The sequence below is a fragment of the Meriones unguiculatus genome, chromosome 15, assembly GCF_030254825.1.
Source record: "Meriones unguiculatus strain TT.TT164.6M chromosome 15, Bangor_MerUng_6.1, whole genome shotgun sequence".
NCBI lineage: Eukaryota > Metazoa > Chordata > Mammalia > Rodentia > Muridae > Meriones > Meriones unguiculatus.
Window position 1 is genome coordinate 6,944,266 of NC_083362.1, and position 6,000 is coordinate 6,950,265.

Sequence of the window (6,000 nt, forward strand, 5' to 3'; positions counted from 1 at the left end):
ACACACCACACACCACATACACATACACACACACCTCACACACACACACACCACACACACACACATACACACACACCTCACACACACACCACACACACACACACACATACACACACACCTCACACACATACACACCTCACACACACACACCTCACACACACCCCACACATACACACACCTCTCACACACACACACCTCACACACATACACACCTCACACACACCTCACACACACACACATCTCTCACATACATACACACACACCTCACACACATACACACCTCACACACACACACATCTCTCACATACATACACACACACCTCATACACACACACACCTCACACATTCACACTCACATACACACACCTCTCACACACACACACCTCACACACACACACACACCTCACACACACACACACACCTCACACACACACACATCTCTCACATACATACATACACACACACCTCATACACACACACACCTCACACACACACACCTCACACACACACACATCTCTCACATACATACACACACACACCTCACACACACACACCTCACACACACACACATCTCTCACATACATACACACACACACACCTCATACACACACACACCTCACACATTCACACTCACACACACACACACACCTCACACACGCACTTGAGCACACACACACCTCATGAGAGTCTAGTTTTATTAACTTGGCAACAAAATATTTCATTATTACATCTTTTCTTTTTCTTTTTTCCTTTTTAACTGGGTTATTTGGTTTGTTGGAGTCTAATTTCTTGAGTTCTTTATATATTCTGGATATTATCCCTCTGTCAAATGTAGGGTTGATGAAGATCCTTTCCCAATCTGTAGGCTGTCGTTTTGTTCTGACGACAGTGTCCTTTGCTTTACAGAAGCTTTTCAGTTTCATGAGGTCCCATTTATTGATTGTTGCTCTTAGAGCCTGTGCTGTTGGTGTTCTGTTCAGGAAGTTGTCTCCTGTGCCAAAGAATTCAAGGCTCTTCCCCACTTTTCCTTCCAACAAATTTAGTGTGTCTGGTTTTATGTTAAGGTCTCTGATCCGCTTGGACTTGAGTTTTGTGCAGGGTGATAAATATGGATCTATTTGCATTTTTCTCCATGTAGACATCCAGTTAGGACAGCACCATCTGTTACTTTCTTTTTTCCGTTGTATGGTTTTGGCTTCTTTGTCAAAAATCAAGTGTCCGTAGGTGTGCGGGTTTATTTCTGGGTCTTTGATTCGATTCCATTGATCTACTTGTATGTTTGTATGCCGGTACCACACAATTTTTATTACTATTGCTCTATAGTACAGCTTATGTGCTCCCTTGTAAGTGGATATTAACCATAAAAGTATAGGATAACCATGCTACAATCCACAGACCCAAAGAAGCTAAGCAACAAGGAGGGTCCAAGAGGATGCTTGAATCTCACTCAGAAGGGGAAATAAAATAGCATTGGAGGTGGAGGGAAGGAGGGAGCTGGGTGGGAGAAGGGCTGGGGATTAGGAGTAGGGAGAGTAGGGGAGAGAACAGAAATCAGAGGTGGGGAACATTCCAGGGATTTGCCAGAGACTTGGGATAGGGGAGGCCCCAGGAAGTCTTTGGGGTCCCCCTAGCTGAGCCTTCTAGCATCGGGGATGTGGAGCCTGAAGTGGCCCCCACCTGTAAGCCAGGCAGGACTTCCAGTGGAGGGATGAGGACACCAACCACCCACAAAACCTTTGACCCAAAATTTGTCCTGCCTACAAGATGTACAGGGACAAAGATGGAGCAAAGATTGAATGGTCAGCCAATGACTGGCCCTCCTTGAGCCCCACCCCATGGGAGAGAACCAATCCTTGACACTATTAATGACACTCTGCTGTGCTTGTAGACAGGAGCCTAGCATAAGTCCTCTGAGAGGCGTCACCCAGCAGCTGATGGAAACAGACGCAGAGACCCGAACATTAGGCAGAGCTCAGGGAGGCTTATGGAAGAGTTAGGGGGACAAGTGAGGGAGCTGGAGGGGTCAATGGCTCCACAAGAAGACCTACGGAGCCACAGACTGAACCACCAACCGAAGAGCGTGCATGGACTGGTCCCAGGCCTCGGGCACATATGTAGTAGATGCACAGCTTGGTCTTCATGTGGGTCCCCCAACAACTGAAGCGGGGCCCCTCTCTGACTGTGATGCTTCCCTTTGGATCCTGTTGCCCTAACCAGGCTGCCTTGTCTGGCCTCAGTGGGAAAGGGTGCGCCTAGTTCTGCAGCAACTTAATGTGTGAGGGTGGGTTGGTATCTGTGGGGACCTCCCCCTTCTCTGAGGAGAAGAAAGGGTAGAATGGGGGAGAAGTGTGTGTATGTAGGGACTGGGAGGAGAAGGGAGCTGCAATCAGGATGTAAAGTGAATAAATATATTAATTAATTTAAGAAAAAAAGACTCTCATCCAAGCCTGGTAGTGGTGACACAGGCTTTTAATCTCAGGGCTCAGAAGGTAGAGACAGGTGGATCTCTGAGATCAAGGTCAGCCTGGTCTACAGAGTGAGTTCCAGGACAGCCAGGGGTTACACAGTGAAACCTTATCTGGAACAAAACTGAAAACCAACCAACCAAACCAAAGACTCTCACTTCAGGTGATTCTAGGTTGTGTCTCCTGTTGATGAATGATCAGTTCCTCACAGGAAATGACACCCGAAGAATCTGATTTATGACCCAGAGACCTCCCACTGGACACATTCATCAAGCATGTCTCACTTGCCAATACCACTACCCTGGAGACCAACTCCCCAGTACTTTTGGAGACTAATCACATCCAAATGACAGCATCCACCGGTGTGTCGCACAGACTCAAGACTGTCAGCTCCTGTCTTGTTACTGCGGGATCCATGGCGGGCAGATCACAAGGTAACCAGACACGTAGGCCGGGGGCTGCATCTCAGCTGACCAGCAGCCATTGCAATGGTCCACCTTTCATCTCCTCATTTGCAAACATCCAGGCTTTACCAGGCATGGTGGCTCGTGCCTGTACTGCCAGCGTTTTTTAGGGAGGGGGATCGCATGCTTGAAGCCACCTGGGCCACATACAGAGCCTGCCTTGGTTAGGGTTTCTACTGCTGTCATGAAACAGTGGCCAAAATCAGCCTGGGAAGGAAAGGGTTTATTTCAGTTAGTAGTTTCCCATCATGGTCCACCACTAAGGGAAGTCAAGGCAGGAACTCAAACAGGGCAGTGACCAGGAGGCACGAGCTGAGGCAGAGGCCATGGAGGGCCTCTGCTGCTTCCTGGTGTTCTCAGCCTATTTTCTTTCAGAACCCAGGACCGCCCACAGGGGGCAGGGCCCTCCCCTGTCAGTCACCACCAAGAAAGTGAATCACAGGACTGTCTGGTGTGGACATTGTTTTCAACTGGAGTTCCCTCTTCTAAAACGATCTAGCTTGTGTCAAGCGGACACAGAACTAGCCAGCACAGGCTCCCTTGTTCAGGGAGTGTTGCTCAGCAGTAGAGCCCTTGGCTGGAATCTCCCAGAGAAGAGCTAGAGGTGTGGCTCAGAGGTAGAGCACCTGCTTAGAATTCCTCAGTGAGGGGCTGGGGCTGTTTGGTTCAGGCCCGGAGAGCCTGCCTAGCATATGAAAGGTCCTGTGTTCCATTCACTGTAACACACACACACACACACACACACACACACACACACACACACAGAGGCTGATTTAGTCTCTTCCCCTTCTCTAATCTAGAGGAGCAAGACAATATTCTCAAGCTTGTAAGAATGCGGGGCGGTCCAGGGAAAGGAAATACAGGCTGTGGTACTCACCCTAGCCCTTTCATCGTGAATGGAGAACAAGGGGTGAGTCATATCTGTAGCCACAGTGAAAAGATGCTCAGCATCGTTAGCCATGAGGGGACTTGCATGTCCTAAACTGAATTTTACCCGAGAGTCGTGGGGAGTTTGGGGTAGAATGCAGAGAAGTTGGAGCCCTGGGGTGCTGCTGGTGAGAATTCAGGGGTTGTCACTGCACTGGAAAACAGTTTGGCAATTCCTCAGAGAGTAACGATCTCTCATCTCTGGAAATAGAGGAGGTTGTGAGCTGCTCAGCATGGGTGCTGGGACCCTCCGGCTGCAAGTGCTCTTAACTGCAGAGCCATCTTCCCCACTCCTTCATCTTGAAACTTTCTGTCCTCAGAATGGTGAGAAACAAATGCCTGAATCTTGTTTGTTTGCTTGCTTTTTATGGTTGTGGATGTTTTGCCTGTAGGTGTGTCTGTGCATCCGTGTGCAGGCCTGGTATCCACGGAGGCTGGGAGAGAGCATCAGGTCACCTGGAACTGGAGTTACAGATGGTTGTGAGAGCCACATAGGGCTGGGAATCAAACCCAGCTCCTCTGTAATAGCAGCCAGTGCTCTTAACTGCTGAGCCCCAAATCCTTGTTAGTTAAGCCACCTGTTCTGGGGAAATCTGCAGGAGCAGCCGAAGGTGATGAAACCGTGGAGTGGAACGAAAAAAAAAGGAAGGCAGTAAAGGAGGCTGGACGCTGTCAGTGGCGGAGTGCTTGCCTAGCATGTGCAAGGCCTGGGGTTGGAGCTCCAGAACCCGGCAAGGTATAAATGATAAATGGACGAAGCAGAGCTGGGAGGAGTCAGTCAAGCCCTTGCCACAAAAGCACGAAAACCCAGGATCGATCCTGGGTAAAGTGGTGTGTAGTTTTAATCCCAGCACCGGAGAAGCAGGGACAGGAGGATCCCTGGGGCTAACTGGCCAGCCAGCCTAGACTTGTTTGCCGCAGACAATGTGGATGAAGCCTGAGGAACCACACCTGCGCGCACACGCAGGCAGACAGACAGACAGACAGACAGACAGACAGACATATTCATGTACACACACATACTGAGTGAAGTGTGATTCAGGGTATGGGGCAGTGGACTGCCCAGCAGGACGAGTCCCCTAATTTCCTACACAGTAAGAATGAGGAAGTGATATATGCTACAACTCCCATGAATTTGGTAAGCATGGAAGGCCAGACACAAAAGGTTGCTTATTGCATAATTGTACTTATGTGAAATGTCAGACAAAGTGGATCTACAGACAGTAAATTAGAGCAGTGGTTGCCAGGGACTGGGGCAAGGTTCAAAGGACTAAGGGAAAGATGATTAAGATGATCAGGGGATTTTTTTGTGTGGTGGTGATGAAAATATGAAAATATCCCAAAACTGAGGATAGTGATGTTTGTACAACTCTGTGCACATACGAAAAGACACTGAGTTGTGTACTTTTTTTTTTTTTTTTGTGAGATGGAATCTTTTGTAGTCCAGGCTAGCTTCACATTTTCTATGTAGCTGAAGCTTGACTTGAACTCCTGATCTTCCCACCTCCACCTCCTAAGTCCTGGGATCAGAGGAGTGTACCACTATACCCGGACTATATCCACCAAGCCATGCCCTCAGCCTCTCACTGAGGAATTCTAGCAGACACTGTACTGCTGATTCTAGGCAAATGCTCTACCACTGAGCCACACCCCAGCCCCTCACTGGGGGAATCTAAGCAGGGGCTCTACACTGAGCCACACCCCAGCCCTTCACTGGGGGATTGTAGGCAGGTGCTCTACCACTGAGCCACACCCCAGCCCCTCACTGGGGATTCTAGGCAGGGGCTCTACTACTGAGCCACACCCCAGCCCCTCACTGGGGGATTCTAGGCAGGGCTCTACCACTGAGCTATACTCTTGGCAGGCACTGTACTGCTGAGCCACATCCCCAGCTTGTATTTCCTTTTGAGTGGCATGTTATAACTGAACATATTTATAAGGGGCAGGGTAACATTTTGATTCATACATATGAGATATCTGCATCAGTTCTGGTCTTTGCACTAGATCAAAATAAACCCAGAACAAATCAGCTTTTAGACCCTGAGATTCCTCACCTCCAGAAGGGTCTGCTGGTCACACTGTGATTGGCCTAGGTTTTGCTGTTCCTTAAGGGCATATTTTTAGCTGCTGGGACCCATTTTGAG